We start from the raw sequence: 21,641 nt of genomic DNA, 5'->3' as shown, positions 1-21,641 counted from the left end.
AAACAAGATAGGTGGACCTGGACAAGGAAATTTGCTAGGAAAACCACTCAGGTAAGCAACGAATGTCAGCACTAAAGACAACTAACTACACCTGACCAAAGTCGCCTGTTGTGATTTTGTCTTGTCATTCACAGTAGAACTGCAAGGAACCAGATCCTCTGGAGCTGACTGCCTCGTGCTTCTGGGTTGCCACTAGGCCTGGTTCTGTGGGTGACCTGGACAGATGCCCACTATGCAGTGGGTTTCCCTTTCCTTCACTGTGAGTGTTAGCCCTCTGGTGAGAGAATTTTACTCATGGTTCACACATCTGGTATTCTCTGCCCCTTTGAAAGCCTATTTCATGGTTCAGTAGAGCAGAGTTTTGTCCAATAGCACTCTGTCTTGCTGGCTTCAAAGTGCGGCCTCCACCCCACCCCTGGCTCCGGCTGAGTTTCGGGCAGTCATACTTAACAGTCTGATGATTAAGTGAGCAGCAATAACGATGTAACAGTCAGACTTGGCTCCAGTGCCCTCCTGAGGCCCAAGCCTCATGCTCTAATAGAATGAGTAGAAAAGGATACATTTGCAATTCTGAGGAATTACTACTTTGTTCTTTTATTGCCAGATAGGACATGGAACCAATTTCATCATGGACCAAGATGCTACAAACTTGTGTTTTATGGACCACTTCTTAGACTCCATATACCAGACTAAAAGTAAACTATAATAACTAATTCTCAAATTATCCCAAAGATAACTCTTCCTTCTACATGTCTGAACTATGCTACTATCTAAAGTGTGACGCTTCAGTTTTTCTTCTACGTATTAATTTAAGAAAATCCTGGCACAAGGACCCTGCTGTGACGTGGCAGGACACTTCCAGAGTACAGTACCCTCAGATGCTCCAGGGAGAGCGGCTTCATAGTTCACATCAGGACAATGCAAACTGAGCTACGCATTTACTGTAATTCTAATCAGATGATTCTATAATTGGAAGGACACCAGTGGCATTTTGTCTTTGGAGTCTTCTCCATTAAGCGACTGAACAAGGGCCAGGGGACCTTTGATTGTCCCAAATGCAGATCCTGAGTGAGACTCTGGGATGAGTGTGTCATTATATTTCATTCTATTATAAGGTCCTGACCCTTCTTCTCTCTTGGTAAGATTACAAAGTGTTAGGAGGTAGCAGTTATCCTCAAGTTATCCTCAATAAATTCTTCCTAACTGTGATTTTAGCTATGGAAAACAAATAAAACCTGTGTGTGTTTGAAGCAAGGGGTATCTGCAGGTATGTTGATAAATATTTTAGGTAAGTATTTCCAAGTCTAAGTCATAGTCATGTATGGTTCTGTGTCTGAAAGTAACAAAAATACTGTTCGGAATTTGTGAATCTCCGACAATACCTGAAGTAGCAACAGATTAAAACAACATGGGCAGAAGTGTGACAGAATCAGTTTGTGATTGAAGCATTACAAAGAGCTGTGAGTAACACAGAAATAAATCAAGTGTAGATATGCACTTGAAATGCTGATAATTTAGAGAGAGATAAATTATGATCATAAAAATTAAAAACAAAAAACCTAATCTGATGCAGAAAGTCTAGGGTCTTGGCATTTGGAGGTAGAGGAAGAAAAGACCGCTAACTGGCAAGACCGGGCTGGATTCTTGGTGGAGGTGAGATTTTTTTTTTTTTTTCAAGCCAGATTTTACTGAATAGGAAAGACTTGGCTCAGAGGCAAAACGGAAGAGAAGAGATTACAGGATCACAGGCTGGAGCAGAAGTAGGAGGACGTGGAGCTGTGAAGATTAACTTCAGGGGTTATCCAAAGATGTTATAACAGATGCCCACGGTTCTCATTAAAGTATAGTTCTAATCTAGGGCAGTCTGGATGGGCCTGACATTCTGCACTCTTAATAAACTCCCAGGCAATGCTTCTGCTGACCTTCTGGGGACCCTCTACATCATAGGAAACCCTTGAAGTATCTCCATTAGTAGAAGAGTGTTTCTGTTCTTACGTCCAGCCTTAACATGTCCCTTTAAGACAGTGCCTCTCAGTCTTCCTAACACAGCAACCCTTTAGTACAGTTCCTCGTGCTGTGGTGACCCCCACAACCGTAAAATTCTTTTTGTTGCTACTTCATAACTATAATTTTGCTATTGTGATGAGTCTTAAATTTGAATATTTGATATGCAGGGTATCTGATATATGACTTCTGGGAAAATGTTGTTAGCCCCAGGGCTTGAGACCCACAGGTTGAGAACCACTGCTTTAAGGAGCCATTCTGATGCTGGACACACATGAGGACAGGCATAGCCAGGGAGGTTCCACCGAGCATTTACTTTGCACCATCTTCCTCTTCTTCTAATGAACCCAGATGGGAAGAGAGTGTAGTGGGGGTCCATGAGGGTCACACACTAAGACCTTGCTGCTGGAAACTGGACAATGTGCAGTGTAGATATTGCTCTGGCTTTACCAATGATCCCTTGTCCTAAACTGTTTCCTGAAGGAAAAGGGTGAGCTGATTGGCTCCTGTACGTTAGACAGAGACTTAAATAATGGTCCTCTGGCTTGATCATTGATAAACTATTATCCGAAGATGACACTTCAGTTGCACAAGAGGGAAAGAACTGGAATAAACATGAGGAGAGCCAACCTATGTTTTCAACCTTCCTGACTGCAGGGGGATAGCTCTGCAGCATGAGAGACGAGTGCTCTTCTTGCTACTGTTTAAGCTCTTCATAAGAATCAAAGAGGTAACAGGCATGAGGACACTCTCTAGATCTTGAGACTAGCAGGAGTCATGGTCACTCCTTCTTAGGCATGGAGACACTAGACTTTTCTCAGATTCTGGATGTTGTCAGTGGAACAAGTTAGTAACCACAGGGAAGGAATGTGACAACCCCGAGGTTCAGGCCTTTCAGTAGCATGGCAAGAGTTTGGTCCCTCCCTCCCTTTAAATCAGGGTGCCACTGTGGCTGCCTGTCAGACTTACCTTTGTGTGTTTGGCTATGTAGCTTCCTGTAGTCTCTGGGGAAATGTTGTCGGCAGCAGTATTGTCTCTCAGACCATCCCCTGGGAGTAACTTGGGGGCTTGATATTCAAATACCACATCTGTTTCCTGAATGCTTTGCTGCCCCTAAAAGGTCTTTTGGGCCATGTGCCAGAGCAGGTCTGTAGGCAGGTAGGAATATTCACTAGGTAAAGGCAGAGGCAGGACTCGTGGAAAGATCCATTTTTTAGGAACAAACGTGCCATTCAAGAGGAGTCAAGGAAGCAATTCCAGAGAGCCCACCTGCAAAACCAATACCTGGATCAGGAAGCTCAATTCGAAAGAAATTCTATTGCATTTTATAGTTAACAAAATTGAGTGTTCAGATAACAGTAGTTAGAACCTGGGAGGTCAGGTTTAATCCCGAAAACCTTTGCATATGTAGAAACCAAAGCACTGAGCATGAAGGGCTTGCTTTGGTCTCTCTGGACTGAGAAAGGACTCCTGGATAAACCCCCATTTCATGCTGTTGGAGGAGGGTCATCATTTTTTGCCTCTCCTGGCTTTAGCTCCATGGTCTGCAAACCCAAGAAAGAGCTTTTATCCGCTGACGATACTCTGCTCCATCCTATAGAGAGTGGGTCCTGATCCTGGGCCAAGGGAATCTTCTCACCTGAGCCACACATGTGACAATCAGACCTTTTCTTATAGCCTCTCTGGAGGAGCTTGCAGCTGTGCTTGGTCCCTGCTCTCAGACTCACCTGCCCCAAAGAGAATCAATGAACTTTTCAAGCAGTTAACCACAGGATGATGCCTAGGCCTGTTTTCTCAGCCAGGTGCTCTAGGAGGGAAGTTGTGTGAGTCACTGTCGGCCAGAAATGTAAATCTGGCCCGAGGTTTCCTTTGCAGTAAAATCCAGGTCATTAATAGTAGTGACCATCTGCATAGCACGTTACACTCACAAAGCATTTTACATAGTCATTTGCTTATCACAACTGTTCAGAGACCTGTTGTTGTGCCCATTTTACAGATAAGGAAAATAGGCCCCAGAGGTATCGTATGATGCCCAAGGTGACAGGAAATTTGAGTGACAGGCCATGGACTTAGTTAAGTCTTGGGACTTGATAGTTCATGGTTTACACTATGTCTCCTATTTCCCTCTTGTCTCTTCATTCCCAGGAGCTGTAAACAAAAACAAGGAAAGTCAGACAGCTTGGCACACATTGACTTGAACTCCATGTTTGAAGAAGGGGTAGTCACAGCCTCCATGTGGTGTGACAACCATGATGCAGTGCCCAGAACAGGCAGGAAATGAAGGCTAGCCTGACCCTACTTATATTCCCACCATCTGGATTTTTCGGTGCCAGCATTTCTTCATAGCCCCTTCCAGTTCTTTAAGAAAACAACCAACTAACCAACCAAATGCTAGCAGAGTCCATTGCAGGTCCTGTCTCCCTAGTTCTGTCTCTCTATTTCTGTCTCCCTTCCTCTCTCTCTCCCTTTCTCTCTGTCTCTGTCTCTCCCTCTCTCTGTCTCCCTTTCTCCCCCTTTCTCTCCCCTGAGTGCAATCACCATCCCAAAGTTGATGTGTTCATCCCCTGCCTATGTTTGGTTCAGTTCCTCCATAAGTATCTAGGACAATGTAGAGCATTGTTTTATGTTTCAAAATTTTCACGAATGACATAATACTGATTTACTCTGAAGATTGCCTTTTTTTCTTTTAACATTGTTTCTTTAAGCATGGCAATATTGGTACCTTATTTAGCCCGAATTCATTCACTTTTAACTTTTGCCCGACATAACATCTCTTTGGGCAAATACACCACAGTTTCTGAAGAAATTCTGTACTGGTGAGCTTCTAGATGACATTCCCCTCTTAGAAGCAATGATGCAGGAAATGTCCTTATAAAGGCCCTTTGTGTACTTATGCACACATCTCCTCTGCTGTACATGCACGAATAGAGCTTCTGAAGTATAAGGTGTGACTAGCCTCACCTTTGTGTGCATTGCTGATTTCTCCCCACAATGGTTATATCTGTTTGTACTTATATCGGCTTTTGTCTTACTGCTTTACTATTGTCTGATATCACCGACTTCTCTCACTGTCAGACTTGTCAGATTTTGGCCAAGGCGGCTGCTGTGAGGTGACATCTCTTGCTCTTCACCTTAGTGTTTCCCTCGGCTGTTAGCTTGTGCTTGGGCACCTCCTACTTTCCCAGCTTGACTCATTGGTATGTAGTCTCGGAACTACCTATTATCTCCCATCCCTATGGCTGTGTAGATAGTTTTCCTCCTATATCCCCGGTACTTGTCATTTGTCAGCCACCCAAGCTGTTAATGCATTCCCTGTATCTGACTTGGATTTTAGTTTGGTTCACTGCCCAGTCACGTTCTCTTTCAGGCTGTCAGCTGGGCACTGCACCCATTTGACTCTTTGGATCATAGCACCTCTGTGGTGAAAGTTGCTTGGAGCTGTGCTTTGGGAAGCCTAGGTGAACAAATGTTCCCTGACTCTAAACCTCCACAGTGAGCTGAGGATGTTCTTGCAAGGGAGTCAGGGAAGGACCTGCTTTGCTTGCTCAGGACTCCTGTTTGCTAATACAAGTGTGTAGTGGAAACGAACAAACCAAGTGTAAGTGGAAAAAAACCTTAGTCATTGAGGGCTGTTTGGGCTGCTTGGTGGCTACTGTGGTATGTGGATGGTTTCCCTTGTTACAGTGCATCCTGGCACAGTTTGTCTGGGTGTTTTTTTTTTTTTTTTATAATTTGTAGACCTGCCATATGTGAGAGAATACCTGAAAGAGTGGTCAGGTTCAGTGGTCTCTTCTGTCCCCACCCACATCTTGAAGCATCTTCAACAGGGGTTCTGATGCCCAGAAATTGCCACCAGAAGCTAGGAATAAACAGGGGCTTTGAAACACTTCTACCTTTGCAGGGAAAGAGTCACTTTAAGGGTTTGTTTTTCTCTAGGTGCTTCGGCTCTCCCCAAAGGAAAAGCAGTACTCAGGACAGGAAGCAGAGCTCCCAGAAGGATGACTTTAGACTGTAGTGCTATTTATGCAGCCTGTTGCCTGCCCTCCATACGTTCCCATGGGGTGCTCTGATGTGCAGGTGCTCTGACTAGGGAGGGCCCGTGTGCCATCACTCCGTTGGAAGCCAATAGGTATGCAGGAGCAGAGCTCTGGGATCAATTATGTTGATAAAACTACAGAGGCCAGGAGTGCACCAGAAGCTCTGTGGCTTAGAAAGACTCACTGAAAAAAAGACCTGATGTTCCCAAGTGGAACCCTGTAGCCCCAGGGGAGGTGACCCCAGCTGTCTGGTTGGGCAGCCAGAGAACACCAGGCCCAGCGAGTCAGGACACACCTTCCGTTCCAGTTGACTCACTTGAGTGGCAAATTCTTTGCTCCCTCACCAGCCTCTCATCTTCAAAGGGAATTCATTAAGCCCTACCATGCCATCAGCACTTGGCCAGGTGTCGTATTGGCCCATTAGGTGGACACAGGCCATAGCCCTAGGGAGCGTGCCAAATGAGGTGGGGAATGGCAGCTGAGACCTATTGACTTCCCGAGATAGTTCTGTGGCGCTCTCTATAACCACCCCCAGCTGTTTCCAGCTACGTGTATGGAGCTTTCCATATACACTGTGTTCTTCCCATTCCCATGGCTTTAGGCTCACTCTGTCACCTTTGCCTGGGATGCTCTTCTGCTGCCTTCTTTAGACACCCATAAACTCACTCCTAGGTCAAGCCTTCTCTGGTAACCCCGGGCAGAATTACCACTATAAATTCCCTATGTTGAACAATGCTCTGTATATCTAGTAGAACACATAACCTCTGTGCTGGGAGTCCTGGCTTTCATTACGCTGCCCTGAGTGTGAATTCTACTTATGCATCCGCTTTCCCTAGCCAGAGTATGGTAGGCATTCAGTACCTGTGAGCTGAATGAAGCGAAGCAGTTCGTGGCTTGCTTTGACCCTACCTTGTGGTATAATTGGAAGCAGGCCCTATCTTTTTGAGTCTGAGTTTCCTTTTCTGCAGAATGACTGTGGTAGGGTTAAATGATTAAAGGCCTTTGAAGGTTTTATGGGCCCTGTTGTCTATGACTCTTGTCCCCTATTGGAGAACAGAGTTCATCAATTAAAGACCAAGATAATGTTTGACTAAAACCCAACCTTTCCCCTCCCACTTCTGTCTGTCACCTTTCAAAACTGTATGTATTAGCAGTTTTCAAATCTCTGACTAAAGTTTCAAGACATTCGTTGAATTGATTGATTACAGAAAGTATGTATCTTTATAGTCCCCAGGAAATAAAATTGAGGGACTAATTGATTCCTTGGAAGACGTTCCTAACTGTATTTTCTGATGAATTTGTCACCTGGATGTTTGTAGGAAGGAACCAGTGGATAGCTGTGGCTGTCACGCCAACTGTCTCTCTTCTTGTCACTGTGCAGGACATGATGCACATGCATCCAACATCTCAGAGTTCCTTCCCCGTGAGGCTGGTGTACTTTCCCTGTTGTACCTCAGAGATTCTGCCCCTTGAGTGACAGATATGGACAGAGGATGAAGAATTCCACACACTCCAAAAGTGTTAATGACACCCAGCTCTGATCTCAGACCTTCATGTCTGTCTGTAGAGTGAAGCTGGATTGGACCATTACCCATTTTTGCAGAAAAAGCTGTCTCAGAAAGCTTCAGTAATCGCACATCTAGTCACATGACTTAGAAGTATGTGATTTTAGGGGAGCTTCATTGACTGATTCTTCACAAACTTATAGATGGCTGTTTTATTGGCTGGCGGCTTTCAGGCTACTTGTCTTTTAGAACCCAAAGCAGATGAATTCTTTCAGAAGGGAAAGAAAAAGGGACTCCCAACCCAGGGTTGGCTTTGTGGGGTCAAGTGGCCGCATACATTAGCGAGAGAGGAAGTCATCTTAGCTAAGCCTGCCGTTTGGTGGCTTATATCATTAGCATCTCACCATGCCAGTAAGTGAATTGTTGAAGCCTGAAGTAGGGCTTCCTTCTGAGAGTCTGAGAACATTCTGAGTGCTTATACTCTTGGGGTACACCACAGAAGCCCCTTGTAACTCTGCACAGGAAGCAAGAGAGAATACATTTTGTTGTTGTTTGTTTGTTTTTTGTTTTTTTTTTTCAGACCTCCCTGGGATTCAGTGTCCATATCTGTGAAGTGGAGTGGTAAAACTTCTCCCAAGTTGCCTTGGAGGATATTTGTGAGAGTCAGGCTGTATGATGGAGGTGGTACGGTACGCTCTGGATTCAGAAAGGGCTAGCAAGCACTATCTCGTTGCTGCTTCCTTCCCCATACTGGATCTTAGAGAAGGCTCTGAGTCTCCAAATTGGGACTTGAGCATTACCCCGAGAGAATATGTACACTGGCAAGGGTGAATAAATAACTACAGTCCCTGACAGAACACTGAAGATGATAAAGACAAGCCTATTTCTCAATTATAAAACTCTATTGTGATGATGACTTGTTATCTGTCCCTCCCACCCCCCAGCCTAAGGGTATCCCTGAATAACCTCAAAAGAAGTGATTTAACCCTTCTACAGGGGTTATAGCACCGCCTTGAGAGCAAGGCCTTCTTGGGCTGAACGTTGCAGGCAGACTGGGCTGCAGCACCTCAGCTCTGGTTTCCACCTCTGGTCTGGGTTTCCTCTTCAGACATTTTGGCTACCTATTTTGAGTCTAGGATATGTAAACTTTAGACTTAATTTCCCAAGTCATCTCAAACTGAACATATTCCAAAGTGCACTCGTTAACTCCCCTCTAAAATTGGTCCAGCACCCATTGTTGCTGTCCTGCTACCTCCTGCTCACACCCAGTGTACCCTGGAGACTCTGCTTCTTCATCGACAGCCTTCTTCTGCTGTCAGCCCATCACTGCTGCTGCAGCTCAAAGTCCTGTCATCGCTCACCGGAACACTATTGCAATGCCTTCTCAGCTTGCCTTGTTATTTCAACCTGGCTCCAAACTGCTTCTCTAGAAACTCTAGAACTCTAGCAAACCTCACCTTTCTGAGACTCTGAGACTCTTCCAAAGGTTGCCCATTGCTTTCAAGGAGAGATCTACACTCAGGGCCGAGAACATGGGCACTTGCACCTGCCTAACTGCCACCTCATCTGCTGCCACATGCCTTACAAATTCTGTTTTAGTAATGCAGCCAGTGTGTGCCCTCAGTGCATATGACAGCTCCTCCCTCCCGGATTGGCACATGGAGCATGCCTTGCCCTGACTATTCCTTTTGCTGGGAAGTTCCTCTTCTCTTGCAAGCAAACTTCAGTTCTCCTATTCTAGGACACTTGCTTTGATCCAGTGCAACGACCGCCAGTTGTTAGGTTCCTCTGCCTCTGAATGTCTCGGAGTCTGTATCTCAGTCTTATCTCATGCTGCACTTGCTCTTTGCTCAGTCTCAATCTCCAAGACAATGAAATCCTAAAAGACACAAATGAAATCACGTGTACAACACTTCTAGCTCTATAGATCTGCCTACAGTTAGCTGGAGCCTGATCCTGCATATGTTGATAATGCAGATGAATACCGACATTGAACAGTTTTTTTTTTTTGTTTGTTTGCTTGTTTATTTATTTGTCTGTTTGTTTTTGACAGGGTCTTTTGACATAGCCCTGGCTGCCCTGGAACTTACTTTGTAGACCTGGCTGGCCTTGAACTCACAGAGATCTGCCTACCATGGCCTCCAGAGTTCTGGGATTTAAGGCTTGTGCTACCACACCCGGCGGAGGAGGTTGAGCAGCTTTTGATGTGATGCCTGTTGGGATAGGTCTAAAACACATTGCATTGACCAAGAGAACTTTCCTTTAAGGTGACCAGGGAAATTTGTGAATGGACAGTGTTTTAGGTAAATGTGTCTGAAATGGTCTATCCCAGGACTTTTGGTGAGAGCTAGGCAGCATGGAGTAGTCCTTCATAGGGGGCACGTATGCCTCCCTGGGGCATGTCTATGCATCTTGATCACCCCGTGTGTGGCTGGGTGGACAGAGGTCTCATCTGCTAGTAATGAAGGAGGAAGCCTAGCCTGGCAGTGTGTTATGAGGGCTCCCACTGCACATCCAGGGTCTGCCCCAAGAAGCATTGTGTCTTACTGAGTATTTGGGTCAATCAATAGAGAATCTTTTTTTGGTCCACTCCATCAGATCTCATATCCTACAGAGGATTTCTTTTTTGGGGGGTGGGGTGGAGGAGTCAGTTCTGCTTATAAGTAAATTAATGTGGACAATTATTTACAATACAGATTCCCAGGTCCCCGTAATGCTCTTCATTGTTGGCTGGGGCCATACCTGGCTCCTGGTGGTTGTGATGAAGTCCTGTCTGACAGAGTTTGGGTTGAACATTGTTTTTTAACCTCCACGGATCACTGCTGGTGTGAAAGCTCATACATAGGTAAAGAAAGGCAGTTTCCAATGTCCCTTGGCCCTGGGCAATGCCACTCCCCAATAGCCCTCAGGGACTGTTCTGCATGTCACACAGCCCTTCTTGAGCACAGTTATACTTAGCAGCAGACACACTACAGGGGCCCAGACTCCAGAAATAGGATTTAAGTTGTGGGGCAGGGTTTGTCTGCCCCAGCACGGAGTCCTACTTATCATCAGTACTGATGAGGAATAGAGTCAATGTTCAAGTAATAATATCCAAGGAGATATCCAACAGTTTCAAAGCCAACCCAAGCTTGCTAGTTTCAGAACTCCTGCCCCTGTGCTTGTACTTCTTGTCTCAGTTGTAGTGCTGGGAATGAGGCAAAGGCAGAGAGAATCTTACAGATAGAATCTGGGCCTCAGCGAACAGGCTACTCATACACGTGTCACCGTTGAGACTGCTAATAATCGGTTCCAGACTTTTCTGTCTCCTCTTCCCTGCGTCCTTCCATCCTGCCCTGTTTGCTCAACTCTTCAGCCATTAGATTTGAAAGCCTCCCCCCACCCCCACCCCCACCCCCACATAAGCACAGTGTCAGGACTATATAGTTCAGGAACCAACAATTTTAACAAAGACACAGTTAAGATTCTCTACGACAATGACCAGGACAAGTTTAAATAAAAGTACGAATTCTCATTTGAAGCTCGGGGGAGGACATCGAGTGGCTTTATTTATTAAAACTCTAGTGCCATGAGACGAATGGGCTTTCAAAGGACATTGTACTAACTAATCTTTCAGAAGTTTCCAGTGGGAAGCAGAGTGTGATCTGGCATGTACCTACATGTGTGGGCCAGCTGTGGGCGTTTCCGCCTCACCCTGTGTGACTGATGTTGTGGAGTCGATAGGACTATGGTACAAGGACTTACAGCCAATCTTATGCTTTGTTTTATTTTATTTTAATTTCTTTATTTTTAACCACCGTAGAACCAGTCGTGAAACATTTCCCAGGCACCCAAGCTTGCAGCTAGTTGAGCCTCCACCAACTGGCACCCAAATGATCTCTGTCGTGTGCACAGGCCCGTCTTTAGGATTGGTGTGTGCCTCTAACCACAAAGTCATACCTGAATGCCATTCTTTAAATGGGAGATTCTTTCCATCTGAGTTTGCAAAAATCACACTGATGGGTTTTCACTAATAATAGTCCTCTCTCTCTCTCTCTCTCTCTCTCTCTCTCTCTCTCTCTCTCTGTAGCTTGTAAAGAGTTTGCGTGTCCTTCATCACTTCCAAGTTTCATGGGATCCATGAGGCACATGTTTTCTTTCCTTGGTAGAAAGGAACGGACTAGGAGAAGGTCTGACAGGGACGTGACCGCTCCCACAGTCAGAGGCCTTGCAAGTGGCAGGTAGGCCTTGAGCCATCTTCAGCTTCCTTGTTCCAGGACATGCCTCTTGCCAGCTGCTTCCGTCACCTCACATACTCGCAATGCCTGAAGGTTAGGCTGCTGTTTGCAGCACGGAAGTGTCTGTCTAGAGGCAATCTGGGGTTAACACCAGTCTTGGACTTTGACAGGAAGGGATAGACTATCTAGCTTGGGAGTATGAATATATCCCACCCCTTTCTCTAGTCTGCTGCAAAGAAAGGTATTTGCTTTTGTTCCCCTGTTGTGCTTGGTTTTCTGTGATTCCATTAAACACGGTTATGGGGACCTTGTGTTTTTGGGTCCTTCTCTCAGTAAGAATTTGGAGCCTCTGAAATGACCCAGCATAAATGTTCTGCTTCCCCTCTTGCACAACCCCCAGCCTTGTTACTGCCCAGCACTGTATTGATTGGAAAGCGTTTCACAATGCGTTTTCAAAACATGCCGAAGGTCGAGACTGAATGACTCACAGGCTGTCACATTTCTTTCTGCTTTAGCCCCTCTGGACTTTATTGGTTAGGTTGACTAATGGAAGGCCCTAAAGAAACTGTTAACTCTGTCCAATCTTGGCCAGTAGGATTAGTAAGTGGCTTCACAGAATAATTCTGAATCATGTCTGTGGTGATGGACCTGTGGAAATCTCTTTGGTTTTGGTCGCCAAGTCTCTCTAGAAGAGTAAGAAGGTAGGAGAGGGTTCCTGAGCTCATTTTGCCAGCTCTGGTTCCCAGAGCATCAGAGAACAGACAAAGTCAGGCCAGCGAGTCAGCTGATACCTGTAGCTTTCCTGCTGGTCTGGTGATCTACACCACTGCCGCTATGTTTAGTGCAGAACTTGGGGCTATGACCCTGATTCAGGCCTGCAGAGCTGGTTGCCAGAGGCTAAAGGAGGCTTCCCGGGTGGTAAAGAATGCCCCAAAGCACAGTAGTAATGGATAGTTCCGGTTAGCAATGAAGAATCTGGGCTGGCACACAGCCGTATCTCCACCACCCGAGGTTTTTGACAGTGGCTGGGACAGTTAGCGGCTTGATTCTCTACCACCCGGTAAAGGAAGGCCTCGACGATGCTTTACTTCCCAGGGTTGCTTCCAAGAGAAAATGACAGAATGTCTACAAAGCACCTCCGCTATCTGGGAGAGCCTGCAGCAAGGCTCCCCGGGGACTACTAGAACACATGGCTTTGGAATTCTTTACATGCAAGGTTTTTTGTACCCTTTTAAGAAATTATTATTCTAAAAAGTAATCTGGCATGAAAATTAAAGCTTCCAAGTGAGTCATCTGGAATAGCCTTCAGGGTGAAGATGTTCTTAGTGACCCTCCTCCCCCAGGAGTATCTTTAAGTATCTTGAAGGCCCTGTCACTTTAGCATAACGTAGTCACAGAAATAATATCATAAAGCTAGGGTAATAATAATGCTGTCTGCAGGTCTTTCTCACCAGCCTCGCTCTCCTCAGTCATTCCTCTCTGAGTCCCCTCCAGCCTCAGGCTCCTAACCCCTCCTTCTGGACTGGAGAACCACCAGTATAAAAATAGTGAATGCCATCATGTTCAAGTGCATTCCCAGTGATGAATGACCATGAAGTTTTTCTGCCTCACTGGGACCGTTCCCCACGCCACCCTACTCTGTCCCTTCATCAGGAAATCTCGGAGACTTTGGCAATCACAGCTCCTACCCCTTGATTTTAGAAACGAACAACCTAAAGTTCAGAGTAATGAAGTGGCCTTCCCAAGGGCACACAGCTCACTTATGACAGAGTCAGGATCCAGGTACCAGGATTTTTCACTGCTTCAATGAACCAGACACCAAGAGAACCCAGAGAACCCAGAGGAAGGATGAATAAAATAGATCGTTGTAGTGTGTGTTGGACATCTGGTTTTCAAGGAGAGTTTATATTAAGTAGCAACCAAGCCTCAAAAGCTATGGTAGCTAGCTTGAATGAACTTATGTAATCAACATTTATCAAAAACATGTGTCATCAGACACCTGCCAGATCTCAGTGTTGGCACCAAACCTGCTTTCATTGTCAAAGAAAAGAAGGGAGAAAGAAACTTGACTGAACAAAGCTGGCAGGCGTTTTTACTAGAAAATGCAGAGATATTTTCTTGAGGAATAGAAGTATATTTGCAACATCATAAAATCGATTTCAATGTGATTGGGTGAGTAGTAGTCATAGATTTAAGGCGCGCGCGCGCGCGTGCGCTCGCGCGCGCACACACACACACACACACACACAAATGAATTGATGTCTAAACTCAGAGTCATTGGGCTCCTGTCCTGGTCTGTTTTGGTCACAGAAGACTGGAAATGGCAGGTATAAAGATTGCCTAGAACAACATCCTAGGTTGCTGATCTCCTAAACAACAACACTCCAAGGTGCTTTTGGTTCTCATTGGTACAACACAAACAGGCCAGAAAGACATGGGACATTCTCCAGCTAAACTTCCATAAAGTATCTGACTTGCATTAAGGCTCGAATGTGGAATGTCCCCCATAGGCTTACTGTTTGAATACTTGATCCCAGCTCGGACTACTATCTTGAAGTTTGTGGAGCCTTGGGAAGGTGGGGCTAGACTGTTGGAGGTGGGTTACTAGGGGTCAGCCTTTACAGGTTATAACTGACTTTGGTTTAGGCATCCTATCTGATAGAATGCAAATAAGCTCCCTGCTACAATACTGCCACTGTGACCTCTGCTGTGCCTTCCCCTAAAACCCCCTGAAACTGTGGACCCAAATAAATTCTTCCTACCTTAATTTGTTTCTGTTGGCATTTTGATCTTGATGAGAAAAGCAGAAAGTTGGTACCAAGGAGGAGGCTTGCAATGGTAGCTAACCCTAACTACGTGGTTATGGGCTCATAGTGACATGCATAGATATTCCAGGGAAAAGCCTATGAAGCCAGGGAATATGGAGCATGGATAGATGTCTTGGAAAGAGTTCCTGAATAGTCAGTTTAGAAAGATGTTAAGTGAAAGTTCAAGTAGCACCAGAGACTTGAAGATGTTGGAGATGGCAGCACCATGGAGCATCTGTCAAGGAAATCTGCACCCCTAAGAGAGAGCCCATGTATACTGCAGCTAGAACTCGAACGTGTTAGAGCTTGTATCATGCCACCATGTCATTCATGGAGCCATCAGGTTTAATGTGTGTCCTGCTAGATTTCAATCTTGCTTTAGTCTGGTCTTTCCTGTATGGTTCTTCCTGTTTGGACTAGGAATTCGAATGCCACTGTATCTTGAAGGTGTGTAACTTAAAAAAAAAAAAAAAAAAAAAAAGCATTTTCAGGTACTCACAATTAAGAGTTGATGATAAGTCTGAAAAAATATGTTGGACTCTTGAACAATCGTGAGACCACATAAAATGTTGGAGACTCTTAAAGTTACTTTGAATGCAGTTTTAATTACGAGATCGTTTAAGAACCCAGGGAAGAACATTAGGGTTTGACTCTGGAATGCCCTCTTCTCCAGGCTTATGTCTTGAACACTCAGTTCCTAGCTTCTGAGGTGGAGCCTATTGGTCAGAAGTTGGTGAGTAGGGGCAGGCTTCTGACGGTTATACCTAGACTCATTGCTTCCTATATGTTGCCAACTGAATAACACCTTGCCACATATGTCCACCACCATGAAGTCCACCAGGCTTTCCCCAGTCATGGACAGCAGCTGTTTGAAAGTGTGAGCCCCAACAAACCTCTCTTCCTTTGTTTCTGGAAGTATGAATACATTATGTAGGGGAGGTTGAATTTATGATCCTCCTGCCTTGGCTTCTTGAGAACTGGGATCCAGGTGAACATCACTCCCCACTAGGATGATTCTCATTGGTTCCCAGGTCGTGTAAAACCCTCCAAACTGTTTTTTAAAAAACAAATTCTTGATTACCTCTTTTCCTGGAAGATGCTTACCTGCCTTCTCACCATCTCATTGATAAATGCCCTTTTGTTGAATAAAGTGTGTTCACTGAATCACCTGCAGTTCTGCCTTCATTCATCATTTGAGTCCTGAATTTTTCAGGGAAAAAAGGAAGAAGAGGGGGGAGAAAAAAAGAGAAAAGGATGAAAGGCAGGGACAAAAAGGAAAAGGATTGTGAGATCCATATTTACTTTAACAGGGGACTTTTCCCTCCTTTTTCCTGAAAATTCAGGTTCTATGTAACCTGGGAAACAAGTGTTTTTCTCTTTTTCTCATCCAACTGGACAGTTTGATATCTTTCCAAGGATTTGGTGAATAAAACAAATCCAGTGAGTGGAAAGTTGGACAATGTCACATAGTGGAACAGAAAGGTGAGGCTAGGTCACAGATAAAGGGCAACTATGCTGAGTGTGTGGGCAGAGGAACCTCTGCAGACTGCTACTGGGGGTGTAAATTAGTCCCGCCATTATGGGAAGGAGCATGGAAGTTCCTGAAAAAGATCAAAAGCTGAAATATTCGATATGATCAAGCTATACCACTCCTTGTTACACTCACGACCGGATCCAAATCAATATACTTCAGAGCCACCTGCCCATCCACGTTTATTACTACACTACTTATAATAATAACAAGCTATGGAATCATCCCAGATGCCTATCAACAGCTGAATGGAGAAAGAAAACATAGTATATTAACACTCTGAGAACATTATTCAGCTGTAAAGAACAATATTCTGTCATTTGTAGGAGGATGGATGGATGGAACTAAATAGCACATTAAGCAAAGTAATCCAGAGTTGTGAGGATAATTATCATGTGTTTCTTCTTATATGAAGAACCTAGATGTTTAAAGTTGACATGAGACAAAAGGAGAGACAGTTTGGAAAGAGAAACCAGTGGGAAAGTACAATCCACATGTAGACAAAAATAGAGCACTGAAACCCACTGGGTTGTACCATCAATTTTTACTAATAAAAAATAAGTAAGCTCAGTGCTGGAGTACTTCTTGCCTCACACAGACAGGATCCTGGGTTCAAGCCCCCAGCATGGCAATGAAATAAAGTAAAATAAAACTCTGAAGGGCAAGCAGCGTAAAGATGATAATGACATCACCATATTTAGGTCAGAAAACCAAGTCAATCAACAGCAGTTGCTATTAATGAAACAGAAAACAAAAGAAATAATGGTAACTAAGAGAACCATGAGGTGAGTTGATTCATTTTATAGGAAATCCAGAAACACAGGAACTTCTTGTATTTCATGAAATAGATGGTTTAGTATTTGAAAAAAAAAAATCATTAAAGCTAAAATATTGCCATGGAATGACCAAAACTGTCAGAACACTACAGAAAAAAATTCCAGATTACTGCCTCATCTTGCTAACTTAGAAACATCTTAATCAATACAGAGAAACCTTAAGAAAATTTGTGTACATACATCATTGCCCAGGTTAGAACTCTGGGTGCCTAAGCAAACCATGCGGCCATGGACCCTTTTAGACAATGTAGGACAGCTTTACCAGTCACCTTCCATGTCCAGAACAGAAGACATCTTTCTCAGGAACACAGACAATGTTCCACCAAAACAAACAAGCAAGCAAACAGACCTAAGCAGGTCATTTTTCTCTGTTTGGCATGGCACAGGACCATATGTTTCCAGAGATGGGAATTTAAAAATAGCCTGTCACACACACACACACAGCTTTGCACTTAGCCCCGGGACAAGGTGGGGGTGGGAAGGATTGCCTCACACTTAATAATAGTGAGTGACACTTTACTTTTGTAACTAGCCACTTTTCAGAGCAATCAAAAGTAATTTTCAGTTATTATTTTTGTCTCTTGAAAAAAAAAAGTCTCATCTTCCTGATGGGGTTGAGTAGGAAGTGGGATTCTTCCCACTTTGCAGAGATGGTAATAGAGACTTGGAAAGACCAAGGCACTGAGAAGGTTTCAGAATGATTATAGATCGTCCCTCACTGTTTGCAGGCCTTGAATGGCCGCCTGCAGCAATATCCTGTGCTGGCTGTGAGCTGACTGGTCATTGCACAAAGAGCTTGTAGCTTCCCATGGCTGACGTTGAAACACTCTGCTTTTCCTTGTGAGAATTTCATCAGTTTCTACTTTTAAGGCAGGTTGCTTATGGGCCATGGTGACCTATATTAGCTGACATTTGAAATCAAAACATCACACCAGTGAAAGTCTTAGATTTGTGTTCGGTGCCTCCTTATAGTCTCAGGCCAATCTGGTAACTGCCCCTGTCTCCTAGTTCCTCCCTGTAAGGGGTTTGACACTTGCCATCTCATCAGATCTGTGTGGCAAACTACAGTTTGGGCTGGGTGCTTACCACAAGAGGGAACCGGTCCAGGGAGGGAAAGAACCCATCCATCGGCTAAATGCCACAGAAAGTGACCCCAGCCCAGGTCTGCTCTCAGCATCTGAGGTTCTTTCCTGCCGGCCACGTTGCCTCCCAAGTCTAAGGAATGCATGAGACTTGGCTGCAATGGCCAACCCTGAAGGGGATTTCTGAATCTGGCAGGGTCCGGGGGAAACCAGTAATGGGCTTCCTTACTGGGGAAGAGATGCCGAAGCATACTGTTTGCCCCTGGCAGGTAGTGAGGCTCCGTGAGCTGCCCATTCATTGATGATTGGTGGGTTTATTCCCTAATCCAACTCTCCTCTGCACCATAACTACTCTCTTTAACAATATCATTTCCCCACAGGGTTCCCTTTTACTGTGTCTGGAAAAGCCCCATCTGGTGAAACATTGCATGTCTTCCTCAGACTTCACTTGCTCCTCAGCAGCAGGCTGTTGTCGGAAACATCACAGACTGCACCGATCAGCTTACTTTAAATACAAGATCGCAAACTTCTGTGGGCTCACCAGGTGGGTCCCACATCGATTCCAGAAAGTTCTCTTTTCTGCTTCTGGACCAGCTTTCCCACATCTTGGCCTCCCACTATTCCTCACTCGATCTGTCCTCCCATTTCTCATGGATCATGACAGTCCCTTCTTCCTCTCAGAGAAGTATTGTATCTCTTTTATCAACAGCTCCTTAGCCCGCCTGTATCAGTTCCCACCACTGCTGCTCCATCTAATCCAGAGGCCCTCATTTTCCCTTTGGATCTCATCTCCTTTTTCTGCATTTCTCTCCTGTTACATAGATCTCTCTTGGTCTAAAATATACACACCTTAGTAACCATTAAAAACAAAACAAAACAAACAAACAACCCCACAGTAACTCTCCCTTGACCCATGTCTCCCTTGACCCATGTGTCCCTCCATTCTGTTTCTTTGATGTGCCTTGCTCACACATTTCCTGACTGCACTTTTCTCAGCTCCAATTCTGGCCTCAACCCTGCTCTAATTTTTTCCTGACCCATCACGCCACTTAGGCAGCCTTTATCAAACTCACCGATGACCTACATACTCCCAAAGCCAAACCGTACTGGCCTAACTAGACTCTTGAACACGATGTGACAGTGTTGCACCTCCAAGTCTCTTTAAACACTCTCTCCTGTAAGCTTCCAGGATCCTGCGACGTGGACAGTGCATCTTAGCTTTCCATCTCTGTTACATCACATTCCGAAGTGTTCTGAGACTGTTTTCTGTGTGTTTTCTTCCTGGGTGTTCTCTGAATTTTATGGTTTTAAAATACCATCTCTACCCCAACAATTCCAAACCTCTTTTACTGGCATCGCCCCCCCCCCAACAATTCGAAACGTTTACTGACTCTCCCTTGAGCCCCAAGCTGAGAGCTCTGTCTTTGCAGGTAATAGGTGGTCCACACACACAGCGGGACCCACACCCCAGGCTAACTCTTCCCCACTTCTGAGTCCTCTTTCTCAAGTCTTGCTCATCATAGTAAGTGATATCTAGCCTGGCAGGGAGCAGGGCAGATAACAGTCAATTCCAATTTTCTTCACTTTTTCAAATTTCATTTAAATTAATCATTCAAGTTATGCTGGCTTTACATCTGAAATACCTGTGACTAGTTTTTTCTTTGTATTAATTTTTCTTTCATATATTACACCCCAATTGCATATATTACATTCCATTCCCCCCTTCCCCTCACGAGTCTCTCCCCTTCACCTCCCTGTTCCCCTGGATCAACTGCCCCTCCTTCATCCCGCCTCAGAAGACAGCAGCCCTCCAGGGACATCAACTAAATATGATGTAACAAGGTAGGACCAGGCACATACTCTCCTATCAATGCTGGACAAGGCGACCCAGGAGGAGGAAAAGGGTACCAAAGGCAGGCAAAAGAGTCAGAGATAGCCCTAGCTTTCACTGTGAGGAATCACACAAGAACACCAAGCTATACAGCCATAACCTATATTTAGAGGACCTAGGTCAGACCCCTACAGGTTCCCTGATCTCTGTGAGCCCACTTGAGTCCCAGTCAGTTGGTTCAGTGGACCGTGTTCTTGTGGTATCCTTGATCCCTCTGGCTCCTCCAATCCTTTCTATCCCTCCTCCACAGGACTCCTCCAATTCCACCCAAGGTTTGGCTGTGAGGCTCCGCATCTGCGCTCATCAGTTGCTGGACCAAGTCTCTCTGATGACGATTATGCTAGGCTCGGGTCCCGGCATATCCTGAGGCATAAAAAACCATAGGTTGGAGGTTTTGTGTCTGGGTCCACTTGAGGTTGCCTAGTTACAGGTGATGGCCAGTTCAGGTTCCGTGTCCCCCATTACTAGGCTTCGCTAGAGTCAGCATAGAGTTTCCATTGCACTAGATTTCTACCTGGTCCCCAAAATGGCCCTCAATCCCAGTCATTTTTTCCAGTATTCTCTCCCTCTATTCCCCACACATGATCGCTCTTGTTCCCAATGCAGCTGCCCGCAGTCCATGCAAGAAATCTATTCTATTTCTCCTTCCCAGGAAGAGCTTTGCAACCCTTCTTGTCTGTGGATTATAGCACATCTGTGAATAGGCCTCTCTGGGTCTCTGGATTGATTATACCACGATTATCCTTTACTTTACAGCTAACATTCATGTCTAAGCGAGTGCATACCATGTTTGTCTTTTTCAGTCTGGGTTACCTTGCTCAGGATGACTTTTTTCTACTTGCATCCATTTGCCTGTAAATTTCATGGCGCCATTTCTTTTAACTAGCTAAATAATATTCCATTGTATAAATGTATCCCTTAAAAGAAATCCATTCTTCAGTTGAGGGACATCTAGGTTGTTTCCAGTGTCTGGCTATTATGAATAAAGCTGCTATGAACATAGCTGAGCAAGTGACATTGTGGCAGGATGGGACATGCTTTGGGTATTTACCCAGGAGTGGTATGGCTGGAACATGAGGTAGATCAATTCCCAATTTTCTGATTGAGAAACTGCCATATTAATTTCCAGAGTGGCTTTGCATGTTGGCACTCCCACCATCAATAGAGAAGTGTTCCCCTTGCTCCACGATCTCACCAGCATGAGCTGTCACTTGTGTTTTGATCTTCGCCATTCTGACAGGTGTAGGATAGCATCTCAAAGTTGTTTGATTTGCATTTCCCCAATGGCTAAAAATGTTGAACATTTCTTTAAGTGTTTCTCAGCCATTTGAGGTTTTTCTGTTGAGAATTCTTTTTAGATCTATACCCCATTTTAATTGGATTATTTAGTTCGTTGGTGTCTAGTTTCTTGAGTTCTTTACATATTTTGGATATTAGCCCTTTGTTGGAAGTGGAGTTGGTGAAAATTGTTTTCCATTCTATAGGTTGTTGTTTTGTCTTATTGATAGTATCCTTTGCCTTACAGAAGCTTTTCAGTTCCACGATGTTCCATTTATTTACGGTTGATTTCAGTGCTTATTCTATTGGTGTTCTGTTTAGGAAGTTGTCTCCTGTGCCAAAGCATTCAAGGTTATTACCCACTTTCTCACGTATCAGATTCAGTATATCTGGTTCAGGTTTATGCTGAAGTCTTTGATCCACTTGGACTTGAGTTTTGTGCAGGTTGATAGA

Source organism: Arvicanthis niloticus, chromosome 12 (assembly GCF_011762505.2).
Source record: "Arvicanthis niloticus isolate mArvNil1 chromosome 12, mArvNil1.pat.X, whole genome shotgun sequence".
Classification (NCBI taxonomy): domain Eukaryota; kingdom Metazoa; phylum Chordata; class Mammalia; order Rodentia; family Muridae; genus Arvicanthis; species Arvicanthis niloticus.
The sequence above is the reverse complement of the archived record's forward strand: the minus strand, read 5'-3'. Positions refer to the sequence as shown.